This window comes from Protopterus annectens, chromosome 7.part0 (genome assembly GCF_019279795.1).
Source record: "Protopterus annectens isolate FY-2018-M chromosome 7.part0, PAN1.0, whole genome shotgun sequence".
Lineage (NCBI taxonomy): Eukaryota > Metazoa > Chordata > Ceratodontiformes > Protopteridae > Protopterus > Protopterus annectens.
Window position 1 is genome coordinate 1,390,205,093 of NC_056739.1, and position 16,983 is coordinate 1,390,222,075.

The following is a 16,983-nucleotide window of genomic DNA, read 5'->3' on the forward strand; positions in this document are numbered from 1 at the left end:
TAATCCAGGGAGAACATTTGAGAAGGCCAATCCACTTAGTTTCTGCTCCTCCTTTCCCCTTTCCAATTTACTAAAAAAAAAAAAAAAAAAGAAAAGAAAAAAAAATGTAAGCTTGTTTCCTGCCTTTCCTGTAAGTAGTCTAGTCCAGATACAGATGTGCTGTATCCAGGACTATTTGTAAGCTTCTGAGCCCCCAAGCCTTTCTGTGTTAGAGGTAAGAATTCTAGCTTAATTTTATTTCTTAGAACTAGCCATTGTTTTAGTTTCAGCGCTCAAATCTGTTTCTTTGAGCTCAGCACTTGTTCAGAACTCATTGTAAGCACTAAATAAGCTACAAATTACTACAGCACTCAACTTTCCTAATTTTTCTAGAGGAAAACAGTTTTTAGTACTTAATAAATAAGCACCTATCCAAGCATGTCTAAGGGTCTGCTCCCGGTGTTTTCTCCTGTTTACCTGATGAATCTGGGCATCTTGGGGCAATGCAGCAATTGCCTCATGTACACAGTTTCCTCCTACCACCACCCAACACTACAACCTGTGAGAGATGCATTATATAGCCAAACTGGAAGCAAAACTCTCTTCACCCAAGACTGGACTAGACAGTCAACAGGAGAAGGTAATCACTTGCACCACACCACACCACACTCATCACATAGTCCCTCAAAACTTACACCAGCAAAACACACACATAGAAACACAAAACACACACCTATATTCGTGGAGGCTCTCAATAAAAATCTGCTCAAGCAACAGGGACCTCCAAAGCAGAAATGCAAGCAACCTCCACCCCCAACACAACCCAAATGGCACATAGCCCACAAACTCAGTGTGCCATGCAAACACAGCCCATAAAGCATAACAACGTACCCAACCCTCTAGTCATAGGTGACTCTCTATAGTCAGGCACACTGATGTTCCACTCATCAGGTTAAACAAGGAGAAAGTTACTGTCAGCTGCCTGTCGGGTGCCAGGATCCACCACATAATGCACACACTCAGGTCACTCCACAAAAAGTACAAATATGACTCTGTCATTGTCCATGTTGGTATGAATGACCGGAGAAGTATGTCCCAGGACTACATGAAAAGAGACATGGAGGAGCTGTCCGATCTTGTAGCCTAGGCAGGTATGACCCTAGCCCCGAGTAGCATCCTGCCATCACCCAGAATTATACCACAGTACAAGGACAAAATGATTGACTTCAACAATTGGCTAAGCTTTTGGTGTCATTCTTTGGGGATCCAGTATCTGTCTGCCTGGGATGACATGATCGACAAACCATGATGCTTTGCCAGAGATGGCCTGCCGCTGTCGCCCTTGGGATTCCGGTTACTGGCTAAGGCTCTTGCCACCCCTATAGTGCCTTGTTTAGGCAACGTTCAAATGACAAATTCACCACTGTAACAGGTATACAAGCAAGCAAAATCTGAGGGTAATCCTACTCAATGCTAAAAGTCTAAACCTGAAAATGCACTCACTCGAGGCACTCCTTAAAATGGAGAACATCGACATCTGTGCAGTGACAGAGACATGGTTCAAGGCTCCAGAGAGCACCCCTACATTACCAAGCTATAATTCATACCACACCTTTCGGCCCCCTAACCTGCACTGAAACACTAAAGGCGGAGGTGTGTCCATATTCATTAAGGATATCCATACCTCTAGGCTAGTTGTTCATCATAATGCATCCGAGATTATCCAAATGAAACTAACTCTGGTCAAGACCACAATCCAAGTTGTAGCTTGCTACAGATCCCCCACCATGCCCCAGGATTCCCACTCCTCATTTCTTGATACACTGGAAAATATTAGGGTACAACCCAACACCCTAATACTGAGCGATTTCAACTACCCCACCAATAACTGGGAAAACTAGCCATGTACCAACTCTTGTGCTCAATGTTTTCTGGAATTCATAAATTCCAACACCTTGGATCAACTTATCCACACCCCCACCAGAGGCAGCAATATCCTAGACCTGGTCATTACCAACATGGGCAACCAGTGTTCCACACCAGAGGTCAATTCCTCCTTGGTCAGATCCGACCACAAGCTAATCACTCTAGACATCCACACCCCCCCCCCCATTAGGGAAACCACCGTAAAAAATTTCTCCAAAGCCAACTGCACGCTTCTTAAGACAGAAGTGGCAAACTTCACGACACCCATGCTGACGGACAATAGAGGTACGACTGCTGAATCCTACACAAATGCACTTTATAAGCATTTACATGAGTGCATGGATCATGCAATCCCTAACAGAACCAAGATGCTATCCTGCAAAAAAAGGAAGCCAATCTGGTGATCCCCTGCCATAAACAAGCTCTACAACAGAAGAAAGAAACTGTTGCAAAAAAGAGTAAAATCCCATGATTGGTGGAACTCCCTGGTCAGCCTCAGAAGAAGCTGAGATCGCTCATAAAATCCTCCAAAGCTAGTTACGAAAACAAAATACCAACTGATTCTAAAGACAACCACAGAGCATTCTATAGCTATGTCAAGAATCTCAATGGCAACACTCAGATCTGCTCTGAGTTACAGCACAATGGCACTAAATATACAGAACCAACTGATATTGCCAACATCCTGGCAGATAGGTTCAGGGCTAACTTTAACCCCCTCTCATCCCCTAAAGGGCCCATCTCTATACCGGAAGAATGCAAAGTTCCTGTAATCACGGCTGCACAGGTAAAAAACACACTCTCCAAAGCCAAGAACACAGCATTCATGGGACCTGACAACATCCCAGGCTGCGTTCTATATGAACTACAGAGTGAACTGGCACCCCACCTAAGTACAATGTTCAATCATAGCCTCGTGTCAGGCTTTGTGCTCACTGAATGCCGCACAACGGTTATCTCACTCCACAAAGGGGGATCCACCACGGACCCCGGGAACTACCGCCCCATTAGCCTGACGAGCCTGGTCTGCAAGTCTATGGAACTTATAAACATTGGCACTGTTGATCTCCAAACTCTGGACCCCACCCAGTTCGGGTTTGTAAAAGGCAGATCATGTCTCCTAAACCTGATAGACTTCTTTGAAGTGGTCACCAAAGCCGTAGATGAGGGTAAGGTGGTTCACACAGCCTATCTAGATCTCGCCACGGCTTTCAACACCATCCCCCACTCTGGAATTATAGATAAACTCACACTGTCACAAAATGGGTTGCCAACTGGCTCACTGACAGAACCCACACTGTGAAAGTAGCAGACACCAAATCCAACTTCAAACAAATGGAGTACCACAGGTTTCAGTCCTGGGTCCTCTCCTGTTTGGTACCTACTTCTCTGAAGTACAGGCTAACACAGATGGTCTTTGGCTAACGAAGTTCGCAGATAACTGCAAACTAGGAGCCATAATCACAACTTCTAACGATGTGGACATCCTACAAAAGGGCATCACTGAGACAGATGTCTGGTGTCAAAGCCATGGCCTCAAGCTCAATGCCAAAAAGTGCATTGTCATCCCTTTTGGTAAAAACTCTGTACCCATGAACTACCACATAGGCAGTAATCTACTTAACACTGAAAGTGTGATAAGAGACCTTGGGACACAGGTGGACAATAGTCTCTCCTTTGATAATCATATTGCCACAGTAGTCAGGAAATCCTTCTACATGGCACACCTCATCACAAAAGGTTTCTCATCCAGGAAAAAAGAAGTCATTGCTCCCCTCTACTCGTCACTCATTAGATCCATTATAGAGTACAACACCCCTTTTGGTATGTACCTCACAAGACATCTACAACAACTGGAAAGGCTGCAGAAATGCCTCACAAAGAGGATTACCGGCCTCAAACAGATGCCCTCATGAACCGTCTCAAAAAACTCCAGCTTTACTCCGTCGCATATCACCTACTCAGAGGTGATCTCTGCCTAACATACAAAGCTACGTCAAAGCTAGAGCTGTTGGACATGCTTCACTTAAAGAAATCCCAGTCCCTCCGAGCTACACGCTCTAGGGACCTAAACCTTGTCATCACAATAAAGAGAACATGCTGGAGGGATAGATTCCTGCCCCAGAGACTTCCCATACTCTGGAACAAACTACCTATCTATATCAAGCAAAGCTCTTCATTAGCACTCTTCAAGAAAAATCTTCATGATTGAATGGGAGACAGGAAATTCACCCCAGGGATCACTTCTGTGGCTTTGCTTGATAGGGGCACAGGAAAATAATTTTCTTGAGTGGCGAAAGCCAGGGTACCTTTTGGCTAGGCTTATATAGGCCTTAGGGCCAGTAGCCTAGTACCTACCTATGAACCTATAACAAGGAATTGATAACAAGAGTACAGACAAAAGGAAAGGGACAATGGAAAAAACAATTATGGCAGACTTTTAGTTGAGCCTAGAACAGAAGCTGTGGTAAAAAAAGGATAATTGCTACAACATATAAAATAGTGCATGATGATTATAATATTAATCAGAGGATATTGAAAAGATTGGGAAGAGAGACTGAAGACAATATACAAAGGAAGTGTGGATGGCATCTGTATAGTTCCTAAAAGGTTTAAGATTTTTGCTTAGAAGTGTCTGCATAAGTATTTTAATGAAGCAGAATTCCCATAATATTCCCTCATGTAGACAGCTAATGCTGGAGGGGGTGGGAAGGGGGGGGGGGTAATTGGGAATACATTTTTTTGGAAATGTGACAAGTTGGAAAATGTATTTATTTTATTTATTTATTTTATTTTACATTTGTTGACCGGGCTAGTCCAACTGGATATATGTCCATTTTCAGCAGAGGCCCGGGGAGAAAAGCTCCACATGCAAGCATTTGTAATAACAGGTAAAAAATTAAGCATGGTTATAATATATACATCAAAAAATCATTAGATATTAAGTAGAAAGCAGAAGTTGAGAAACAGAGTGTGTATTTTGTTAAGAGTTTCTTAAAGCTAAAAAAAAATTTGAGAGTACCTAGATACACAAGGAAAGCTAGTTATTTACAGCAGAAAAGTTGAGAGTACCTAGATATCCAAGGTAGACTAGTCAGGGTTGCTACAGGGGTAGAGCCAGTGGGTTTTGAGGTGTGTTTTGAGTTGGGATTTGAAGCAGGGAAGAGAGGAGATTGCTGTGAGATTGTGAGGAAGAGTTTTCCAGGTTTTTCCTACTGTGTTGGAGAAAGTACAGTTTTGTACCTACCATAAATGTAGATGTTCGCGTGTTCACACTGCTGCAGTCATCACACTTGGGTTATCCTGACGTCAGGCGGTCCCGCAGTTGGCCAGAGTTCCAAAGTCTTGGTCCGGCATCGGTTGCTGTCGCTTCTTCCCTGATGTCAGTGTGCCAGGGGTATATAAGAGGCATCTGACGCCATTTTCTTCAGTTTTTCTTGCCCCAGATGTCAGGTGCCCCCAAGTAGGTAGGCAATACATATTGCTAATAAAACATATAAAAGGAATAAAAGGAATACCTTCAGTTACAAGCAAATATACCACAAAGGTTGTACAGGATAGAAAGGTATAGAAAAGTTCAGCTAGGTCAGAGGGGATGGAGGGAGGGTAACCTGGACTGCAGCAGTGTGAACACTCGAACATCTACATTTATGTTAAGTACAAAACTGTACTATGTTCATTGTGTTACACTGCTGCAGTCATCACACTTGGGTTGAATCCCAAAGCTAAGGATGGGCGGTGGAACTAAACAGGGTTTGGAGAAACTAGTAGGCCCTGCAGAACTGCAGTGGTAAAGCCAGCTCTGGTTTTAGAGTATAGAGGTAAGTGATAGTGCTTGGTGAAGGTGTGCACTGAACTCCAAGTTGCAGCCTCCAAAATATCCTTGGTTGGTACCCCTCTGAGGAAGGCTGTTGATGTTGCTGTAGCCCTGGTGGAATGGGGCCTAATGTTACCAGGTACAGGTTTCCCATGGTGTGTGTAGCAGAAACGGATACAATGTCCTATCCATTTTGAAATGGTCTGTTTTGAGATAGCCTTTCCTTGTGATCCTGCAGCACAGGATACAAAGAGCTGGTCAGATTTTCTGAAAGCCTTAGTTTTATCCAAGTAATAACGTAATTGCCTGTGAATGTCCAAAGAGTGTAGGAGCGTTTCCCCTTTGTTCTGGGGGTTTGGATAAAAGGTGGGCAAATGAATGGTTTGGTTTAGGGCCACACTGGATACCACCTTTGGCATAAAGGAAGGGTTAGTTCGTAAAGCGACTCTGTCTTGATGAAAAATGATGAAAGGCTCCACTGCCATTAGGGCCTGTAACTCTGAGACTCTTCGTGCTGAAGTTATTGCTAGCAGCAGGGCAGTTTTCCATGATAGAAACTGTAAATCAGCTGTAGAAGCTGGTTCAAAGGGCGGTAGTGTAAGTTTTTCCAAAACAAACTTGAGATCCCAAGTTGGTGTTGGTGCTCTTCGGGGCGGTCTTATGTTCTTAGCCCCTCTGAGGTACTGTCTTAGTAATGGATGTGAAAATATAGGAGGATCCGTGTTGTACTGAGCTGAAACAGCTGAGGTGTGGATCTTAATAAATGAAAAGGAAAGTCCTTTGTGCAACATCTCAGTTAAATATTGTAGAATCTGAGGAATATTTGGGACAAGGGGATTCTGGCATTTAGCCTGGTTCCAGGCGCAGAATCTTTTCCATTTGTCTGAATAAGCTTTCCTGGTGCTGGGCCTCCTGGCCTCCAGAATGACATCCATAACAGCTTTAGAGAGAAGTGTTGACTGGTTATTTAGGTAATTTGCCATGCAGCCAGATTTAAAGTATTGAGCTGGCTGTGTAGAATCTGATTGTTTTGCTGAGTGAGCAGGTGAGGAATTTGAGGTAAAATCCATGGTGGGCCTTGAGCCATGTTCCTTAGTATTGGATACCAGTGTTGACGTGGCCAGTCTGGAGCAATGAGCATCATTTGTGGCCTCTCTAATCTGGCTTTCAGCAGCACCTTTGCCAGAAGAGGCAGTGGAGGAAAGGCATACACTGTTAATGTTTTCCAACTGAATGAGCGGGCGTCCACTTTCCAAGCTAGTGTGTGGTATGTCCTTGTGCAAAATTTCCGTAGTTGGTAGTTTTGGGGGGAGGCAAACAGATCTATGTCTGGGCTCCCCCATTTTTGCGTTATCATTGCGAATACTTGTGGATCTAGTTTCCACTCGTGAGGATCTATGATGTTTCTGCTTAGATCATCTGCCAATGTGTTTTTCTTTCCTGGCAGGAATTGTGCTTGTAGTTGAACTTGGTAGGTCAGTGCTGTGTTCCACAAGGTCATTGCTTGCCTGCATAGGGGGTAGGAATGTGTGCCCCCTTGCTTGTTTATGTACCACATCACTGTGGTGTTGTCGGTCTTTATTAGTAGTTGTCCTGGATGTAGGAGGTCCTTGAAAGCTGTTAGGGCATTTTGTACAGCTAGCATCTCTTTTTGATTGATATCTAGATGCCTTTGATCTGCAGACCATTTGCCCTGAATACACTGTCCTGCCATGTGTGCTCCCCAGGCATAATCCGATGCATCCGTTGTTATAGTTTGCCTGGCTGTGGGTAAGGTAAAAGGCTGACCCTTGTTGAGGTGACATGCCTGAGCCCACCATAGAAACTCCTGTTGAAGGCAGGGAATGAGTGGTATTATTGTTTCCAAGCTGTGGCTGTGCTGAGTCCATGCGCTTTTCAGGTACCATTGTAATTTCCTCATATGCAGTTTTGCATATGGTATTAGTAGTATGCAAGATGCCGTGATCCCCAAGGCCTGCAGAATTTTTCTTGCAGGGAGTTGGGTCTTTGTTGCCATCATTTTGAAGTATTGAGTCAGTTGTCCTTGCTTGTCTGGTGTGAGATAAGCCACCTGGGCCGTTGTATTTAAGCTGGCACCCAGGAATATTATGCCTTGTGAGGGCACTAGTTTTGACTTTTTCATTTACTGTGTACCCTAGGCAACTTAATAGGTTTTTGACAAATGCCAGATGCTTTAAAAGAATGTCCTTGCTTTCTGCTTGAATAAGGCAGTCGTCCAGGAATGGATATATCTGAATTCCTCTTTGTCTGCAGTATGCAATTACTGGTGCCAGGCATTTTGTGAAGACCCTGAGTGCAGTAGATAAGCCAAAGGGCAGTGCAGAGAATTGGTAATGGGTTGAACCTGCTATAAATCGGAGGTATCTTCTGCAATTTTGTCTGACAGGGACATGCAGGTATGCCTCCTTGAGGTCCAACGTTACTAGCCAAGCCTTCTTGCCCAGCATGGGAAGAAGTTGCTGTAATGTTAGCATCTCGAATTTGGGTACTTCGAGATATGTGTTTAGAATTGAGAGGTCCAGAATAGGTCTCCAAGCTTTGTCCTTTCGGGGAACTAGAAAGAGTCTTGAGTAAATTCCTTGTCCCTGCTCCTGTGTAGGAACCTGCTGAATGGCTCTCATGTCCATGAGAGCTCTAATTTGTTTTTGAGCCTCTGCCCATTGATTTGGTGGCAGGTTTGGCATTCCTTTTATCCTTGGTAAAGTGTGAAAGTGGAATCTGTATCCTTGAGATACAATATTTAGGACCCATTTGTCTTTTGTGATGACGCGCCAGTTGTCTGCAAAAAGTGTTAGCTTTCCTCCCAAGGGAGCTGCCAAGAGGGATTTGCTTGGCAGTCTGAGGGGTAAGTCATTGTGTTTGTCTTCTGGTAGTTTGAGACCTGTCTTCTCCTCTTTTCTGGGTTGTGGCACCCCATTGTCGAGGCTTGTAAGAGCCTTGTGACTGACCTCTGCCCCTTGGGTGTCTGTATTTGCCCTCTGTGGTCAGTCAGAAGCTGGAAAGGACCAGTTTTTGGTTGGCCAATTTCTGCTGAAACGAGGGGGTTGAACCTGTAAAAAATCCTTGACCGTCTGCATAGATTTTGCCTTATCCTCCATTTTCTTTAAAACCTCTTCTGCTTTTACACCAAATAAAACATCCTGCTGTAAAGGTGCATCCAATAATTTTGCCTTTACATGATCAGGTAAAGTTTGTTCTTTTAACCAAGCATGCCTACGTATGACAGACCCTGTCACTGCTGCTCTACAAGAAGCTTCCAATGAATCAAATCCACATTGCAAAGTATGTTTTCCCACTTGTTCAGCTGCATGCAACAAATCTTGTATTTCCTTGTAATCAGGCTGCTCTGTATGTGTGATGATTTTTGTTTTAATTGAGACATCAAATATTGTTGATATTTCAGCATGTGAAACTGGCAATTTAAGGCCCTCATAGCTAGAGTAGCTGAGGTATATATTTTCTTTCCCCATCTGTCTAGTGCTCTAGAAGAGGGTACAGGATTTTTAGCAATAAAGGCCTTAACCCCTTTGGGACCCTGGGAAATGGTTTCTGGGTCAGCAACAGGGCTTTTATATAGGAATTTGTGTGAGTCAGGGACTCTGTAGTATCTGTCTGGTTTGGCTGGTGAAGGAGGTAGTGAATCTGGGTTAAGGCTAGATTCTGAATAAACATCATCCACAATGTCCAACACTGGTGGAATAGCAAGTGGTCTGTGCTGGGGTAGTAAAAGGAACTCTCGGAGCCTTGTCTTAGAATCAGAGTAATCCTGGCCTTTCCAGTGGAAATGTTCCCTCATGGTATGTCAAGTTTCCCCAAAAGAGTAGTCTTCTGGGGGAGATGCTGAAGGAATAGACTCTTCAGCATCAGAGTCTTCATAAAGGGGAAAAGATTATTCCTGTTCCTCAGAAGAATCTGAGGAAACTGAAACCTGGTCAGAGGAAGCGTAGTCCTCCTCCTGTCTAGGCCTTTTATCAGGAGGGGGATGGGAACCCCTGATTAGGGTAATTAAGTCTTCAGCCATCTTAAGCATCTGTTTCTTAGGCATGGGGCCTTGTACTGGAGACTGCTGTACAGTCGTCTTTGCTTTTAAAGGAGTTTTCAGCTTTGTATAGGATTTAATAGTGAGTGTAGTCGGTCTGAAGACACCTTCTGCAACTGAAGGCATTTCAACTGCACCGGAATCTCCTTCAGCCATGGAGTCGGAAGGGCCTAAAGATAAAGGTTGTGGAGGCCTAGCAATCTCCTCTTGGGAATTGGATGCCGCCTGGGGTTCTGAATCAGCGGTCGTCAGGGGCTGCGTAGGCGCCTCACTGAAAACCGGAGAACCGGCGACTGGCCTAGCAGAGGCCTCAGAGTCTGGTTTGGGTCTCGGCTGCCTGTCCTTATCTTTGAGTTTTTTATGCATTCTGGTCGTCGGTTGCTCCGACGGTATGGTATAATTAAATTTCCTACCAAAATAATGTCGGGCGAAATCAAACCGACGTTTTATAGTTCGTTTGTTAAACCTAGCACAAAACCGACAACCTGTGACTTCATGGTCTGGGCCTAAGCAAGGAATACAATAAGAATGAAAGTCCTTATGAGGTATTTGCTTCCCACAAGAAATGCAATTGTTAACTTTTTCTGACATCGGACTGAGGCAAGAAAAGGTTCCCCAACGGGGTACTTTGCTTTATTGAAGACTTCGGTCTGAAATTCGAATTGAAAATCTCAGGAGTCGGCCGACCGGCACTTGCGAACTGCTTCTGCTTCGGGCACCGCACGGCAAGAAAGATTGAAGAAAATGGCGTTGGATGCCTCTTATATACCCCTGGCGCACTGACGTCAGGGAAGAAGCGACAGCAACCGACGCCGGACCAAGACTTTGGAACTCTGGCTGACTGCGGGACCGCCTGACGTCAGGATAACCCAAGTGCGATGACTGCAGCAGTGTAAGACGATGAACATCAAGGATTTGCCAGCTGAGTTATTGGGTTTACTAGTTGATATAAAATTTAAGATTGCAGTAAGGAGTGATAAGTGAAGTGAGAATGGGAGTGTTTGTGGGTTTGTAAAGGATTTTGTGGGCTAAGGAGATCTGGTGAAATAGAATTTGGTTTTGTAGTTCGAGCCATCGTAGTTGCCTTAAGTTTTGGCAGTGATGAGTTCTAAAAGTAGAATTAGTGGCAAATCTGGCAATATTGTTGTAGGCAGCAGACAGTTTGCTGAGGTTAGCTTTGGACACTGAAGTGTAGATAGGAGAGGGATACAGGAGAGTGGAAATAAGATGGGTTTGAGCAATGGAAGTTCTGGCAAGTGGAGTAAGGAATGGTTTAATTCTATAGAGGGAGCCTAGTTTTCTGTTAACTAATTTTATAGTATTGCTGATGTGCGTGTCAAAGGTCAGATTGTTGTCTATTTCAACTCCAAGGAGTTTGGTAGTTGGATCGGGTGATATGTTTGTGCCATTATTTGATGTGACACAGAAATTCAGTGGAGAGGATTTTCAGGTTGGTGAGAAGAGTAATAATTAGTTTTTTTTTGGGTTCAAAATTAAGCATCATTTGAGGAACCAAATCTCTACGGTTTCAAAAGTCTTTTGGGTGAGAGAGTGCAGTACAGATGGGGATGAGGCAGAAAAGATTAAAGTAGAATCATCTGCATATTGTATACAGGTGGCAGAAGAAATATGAGTATGAAGATCATTAATGAAAATTGAAAAGAGGAGAGGGCCAAGAATTGAGCCTTGGGGGACTCCAAGAGTAATGGGGAGGTGGTTGGATAAGTTATTTTGCCACCGCACTGCCTGTTTTCTGTTGTGCAGGTAAGAGTGGAACCATTTAATTGAGCTTGTGTCTAGTGCAAATGATTTAAGTAAGTGTAACAGTATTTCATGACTGACAATATCAAAGGCTTTGGATAGGTCAATAAATATAGCAGAGCTAAGGGTATTACTGTTCCTATTTTTATTGATGCAGTCTGTGAAGGAGAGGAGGGCAGAGGTGGTGCTATGGTAGGGTCTAAAACCATGTTGACAATTAGCTAGAAGATTGTTGGTTAACAGGTGTTTCAGAAGTTGCTTCTGGACACATTTTTCCATGATGTTAGCAAGAGGAGAGAGCAAGGCTATGGGTCGGTAGTTAGAGAGTTCAGTTGACTTTCCACCTTTATGAAGGGGAATAATATGAGATATTTTCCAGAGAGAAGGAATGTAGCCTTCTTCAATGGTTCTGTTAATCAGGATGGTGATGGGACAGGTTAATGCATTAGCAGCAACATTTAGATACAGAGCAGGTAGATGGTCAGCAGATGGACAGGATGGCTTAAGTTTATGTAGCAGAGAACGAATGAGTGCAGAGGGAACAGGCTGAAGTTGAAATGTGGGAATGGAAGTGTTAGAGGAGGAGGAAAGACAGGAGATATCAGGGGAGAGTTGATTGGAAAGAGACTGGACAGTTTCAGTAAAGAAGGTATTAAAGGCATTGGCAGTCTGTTTGGGGTTATCTTGGGAGGTGCCTGCTGGGCTTGGAGTGTCCGATTGGCCAGGCTTCATGAGATTAATTATTCCTGCCCAGAACATTTGTGGGTTATGCAGGTTAGCCTGTTGCAAATGGCCGTAGTAGTTTCTTTTATCCAGAATTACTGCTTTTTTTGTAATGTTTCTTATTTGTCTAAAGTTGAGTTGGTCAGTGGGATCTTTAGTACTGCGGTATTTGGACCAGAGTTATTTTTCAAAATAAACTTTTGCCTTGTGTCCTTTGTTAGTCTGATGGACCTAGTGGGAGCATGTGCGTCAAGAATAGATAAGAATTTAGAGTTAAAATATGTCACGGCATCATCCAGTGGGAGGTGTTTAAGAGGACACCAATTGCATAACCTAAGTTCTGCTTCAAATCTATCAGGGTTAAAAGTTTTGTTTGTTCTAACCAGTTTGTATTTTGTTACATTAGGGGTATCAGTTTTATGTCTAATTAGGTAAGTAAGGGCATGGTCACATATATCATCAGGCAGTGTACCTACTGTATATGTTTGGTGGTGGTTATTTATCAGAATCCAGTCTAAAATGCTTTCTTTGTTGCTAGGTTTATTTGTTCTGGTAGGGGAGAGAATAGTTTGTGAAAAACCATGAAGATTTAAGATGGTGGAAGGGTTAGCTGAAGAGCAGGTATTCCAGTCTATATTGACATCTCCAAGGACTATTGTTTCTTGTGGAAAGTGTATGGCCAGCCAGCTAAGGATTTCTTCTAAGGTACTACTGTTGTTGCCTGGGGGCAGGTATATGCAGATTATATAGATGGATTTGTAGGCATTAATTTGGAGTTTGGATATAAGGATTTCAGCATTACTTTCGGAGGGAGGTTTATCCTCTAAAGCAGTGATTTGCAACCCTGATTTATAGAGGATTGCTACCCCACCACCTTTTTTATAGTGTGGTCAAGTCGATGGATGTTGTAGCCAGGGGGAATAATCTCTTTGTCCTGAATTACTGGTGTAAGCCAGGTTTCAGTCAAGCAAAGGATGTCGAATGAGTGTACATCAAGTAGTGCATGAAGGGGGGCAATTTTATTTTTAATACTGCGGATGTTAAGGTGAGCTATCGTTAGAGAGTTTGGGGGTTTGGTCAGTATATTTGAGTTAGAGGAGAGAGTGCAAAGAGGGTTTGCAGTTGTGGTGTTGTTTGGGCCTGGGTTGGGTTGAATGTCACCTGCTAGAAGAGAGAGGATTAATCTTTTTATCCAGTCAGAGGGTTTAGGGGAAATGAGTAGCGATTTTCTGTCTTTTTGATGGGAATAGGTAATGTGAATCTTTCTATGAAATTTTGTAGCGAGGTAGCTGGGAGAAAATATGAAGTTAAAATAGTGATGAGATGAATTTATGGTAGTTAAAGTTGTGTTTGGAGAGGGTATTGGCTTCTGTGAGGCTATAGTGTTCATAGGAAGTTAGAAAGTAGGGTACAATAAGGAAAGGGAGAATTGAGAATGTGAGAAGCTGTTTTGAATGTGATGATGTTATTAGAGTAGGCATAGTGACAGGAGAGTAACAAGGAGTTAATTTGGGAAGATGAAGAAGAAATAATGAGAACAGGAGATGGATGATGATTGTGAAAAGTAGGTGTGGCAGGTGGTTGGTTTTAAGTGGTATAGGGGGAAGGGTATAAGAGTGATTGGAAGAATAGAAATAGTGGGAGTGGTTAAGGAAGTATAAGTTTAGGACCACTGGGGGTGGGTGGGAATTGGGGGTAGGGTAGGGAAGCGGAGTGAGCCCGCAGGGCAAACAACAGTCAGAAAACAGGAGATGGATGATAATTGTGAAAAGTAGGTGTGGCAGGTGGTTGGTTTTTAGCGGTATAGGGGGAAGGGTATAAGAGTGATTGGAGGAATAGAAATAGTGGGAGGGGTTAAGGAAGTATAAGTTTAGGACCACTGGGGGTGGGGTGGGAATTGGGGGTAGGGTAGGGGAGCGGAGTGAGCCCACAGGGCGAACAACAGTCAGAAAACAATCAGGAAAGCAGCTAATTTAAGGTAAGTGAAGGTGGGTGAAAGAAGTGACAAAAGGGTTAAGTTATGTTCAAACTGAAACTTTAATAAAAAAATATATAAGTGGGAGAGAAGAGAAAAGGTTTAGAAGCAAATGTTATTATCAGCAGGAATAATAGGTAAGAGTAACGTACAGGGAGAGGGAGATTCAGGTAGAATATTGTTGCAAGGTTAGGGTGCCCTCTAGTGGACACAAAAAGGAAGTACAGAAGAGAGTACTTTGCAGGCAAGAGCTGGGATGAGAAGTAAAAGGAAAATGTGGTTTCTTAGGGATTCTTCCAGGCGACCTGAGATATTGTGGTGTGCATGTCAGAAAGGGAGAGGGGGCAACTAGTAGTTGGGAAAGTGGAGGTGAGGATGCTGTGTGTCCAGGCTGAACTAGTGACACTGGAGTTGAGGTTACAAAAAACAGAATACAAAACTCACTAAGGCTAGACGAGGGAACACATACTTTCTGGATTCCTTTTAAATGCAGGGTTCAGAGGTGGGAAGCCCAAAATTCTTGAGAAAAACAGGGAAAGAGGCAGAGGAAGGTCCTTGATATAGGTTCTTGTTCACCAGGAGAGCTTCAGTAGATCCAGGGAGTAGGGTTTAGCTAAAAAGCTGGAAGTAGTAAAAGGGGTTGAGAGTAGAATAAGATAAGATGGCAAATTGTAAAGAATAAGAATGCGTTAAGCTAAATTAGTTATGCTAACACATTTTAACAGCTCTAAACATTATGTCTTATATGAATATTCTAAGCATTGCAGATGTAATATGATAAACAATAAAGTGTAGAGCTATGAACCAACAGTTCCATTAAACACATTCCATAATGGTAAAAACAAGACTTTTAAAAAACAGAGGCAGCAGTTATCAGAAAACACATTAAACAAACTATTCAGCGCAGGAGATGAAAAAACTTAAATGGCTACTGTCAAACAGACAAAAAGAGAAAAACAAACTGATATTAATGCATTCAGCGGGTATAGAAACAAGTAGAGCAGCTACTTGTATGTTTGCTTAATGTATTGTTGTTAAACTTTGCTATAAATGTATTGCTTTAAATTGTGTGCTACAATCCGCTAGAAGGAATAGGGGGAACAGAGCGCTGGGGAAAAACAGGTGTAGAGTAGTATGTAGAAGTACGGACTAACTTAGTTCAGGGCGAGTGTGTGTGTTTGAATAAATAACCTAAGACGCAGCTCTAGGCATGCCTCTGAGGCAAGCACGCTATATGGAAACTAAAAGATCTTGGGAAGGGTCAAAATTATGGATAAAAAGCTAAGCAGGTTACAGTAGTAAATACTATAGCTGTGCAGAGCTTAAATTCAGGTCCTTGCAGACCGAGCGTAATGCAATAGCATCCACTACGCATACAAAATGGTCAATTACCAAACTATAAGTGCATAAAGAATTTAATTTAATAAAATCCTTATGGAGTTCTTTGTCAGAAATGTTTGGGGAGCAATTTGACATAGCAAGGCCTTATGTTTTATGTTAAAGGCTACCAAAAAAATGGAACTCATTCAGAAGTGCTGCATATTGTGCAGGAGATAAAAGAACTGGAGCAGGATCTTTATAAAAGGAACAAATCACATAGAAGTAAATGGTGGGCACAATACTTGCAGAATAATGTTCAGGACGAGGAAGAGTGAGGGTTAAGGTAAGGCCCGAAGTGAGCAATTTGTGTAACACTGGAGTGAATGACAATTACCATATATGTAATGATATTCTAAACAACGTACTTCAGTTTATTTAATTATGGTCACTGCAGCATTAAACATCATTCAGAAAGATGGAGCATTTTGACCCAACTGCCTCAATGGCTATTTTACAATAATATAAAAGCTTGCATAGTCCCTTGCTTAACTTTTCTTTTTCAGCAAAAATTTGTGAAAGGAGGCTGTTTAGCAACCAATTCCAAAAGCTGCAATATAAACAAAGCAGAGAACTGCAGACCAAATATCTTAACCAACATCACTGGAAAATGCAATGAAAGAGTGCTTTGTGGTCTATTTTCTAATTCACTTAAACAACTTATTGGCATCAGTCAAGGTGTAGTATGCCCCGAGCCATAAAACAGCAGCCATGTCAGATTTGAGGATTGGATCCCAACCCACTTGTTGAGGAATGAATAAATATTGACAACATCAGAGCAACTGTTCATGCCAAAGCAAGGTAACAAATTTCTGCTCAAGCTTGACTGATGCTTTAGACGAAGGTCTCTCCACTAATACAACATATCTACATTCAACTGAGGGTTTTGATTTGGTACTGCATTCAGCTCTACTTCAAGCAATTTCTAAACCGGAGCTGTATCAGTTTATACTACGGTGGAAATCCATCCAGCTTCATAACCTCAATAGTACTTAACTGTAATGTGCTTTCATACCAAACAGCAGTTAAAGACACTCCTCAGTACTTGGTCTTGAGACCACTTTTATTTAACATCGTCATGGCCAAATTCCCTCCCACATACTGGCAGAACATGGATATGGATTAAGGAAATATGTTTATGAGAACGATACAGGCAATGTTGCTATGAACATTAAGGACCATGGAAGGTTACCAAGTTATTTAGACTTTCTATATACACATTTAGCACTAAAATGCATGGCTAGTCATTTTGGGAATTCGGTTACATCCATTATCTGTTAAAAAATAAATAATTCCACTCAAGATATATAGGGTAACTATTGACACTTTACTGGAATTTGATGCAAACATTAACATTATAGCTAA

The 16,983-nt window shown here is 42.6% G+C and overlaps 1 protein-coding gene across 1 annotated transcript in view; it reads right to left on the reverse strand.

Annotated features, from left to right (window-relative positions):
• FOXP1 (forkhead box P1) overlaps positions 1-16,983 on the reverse strand; it is a 5,351,121-nt gene that overhangs the window by 3,410,519 nt on the left and 1,923,619 nt on the right. The window lies entirely within an intron of this gene.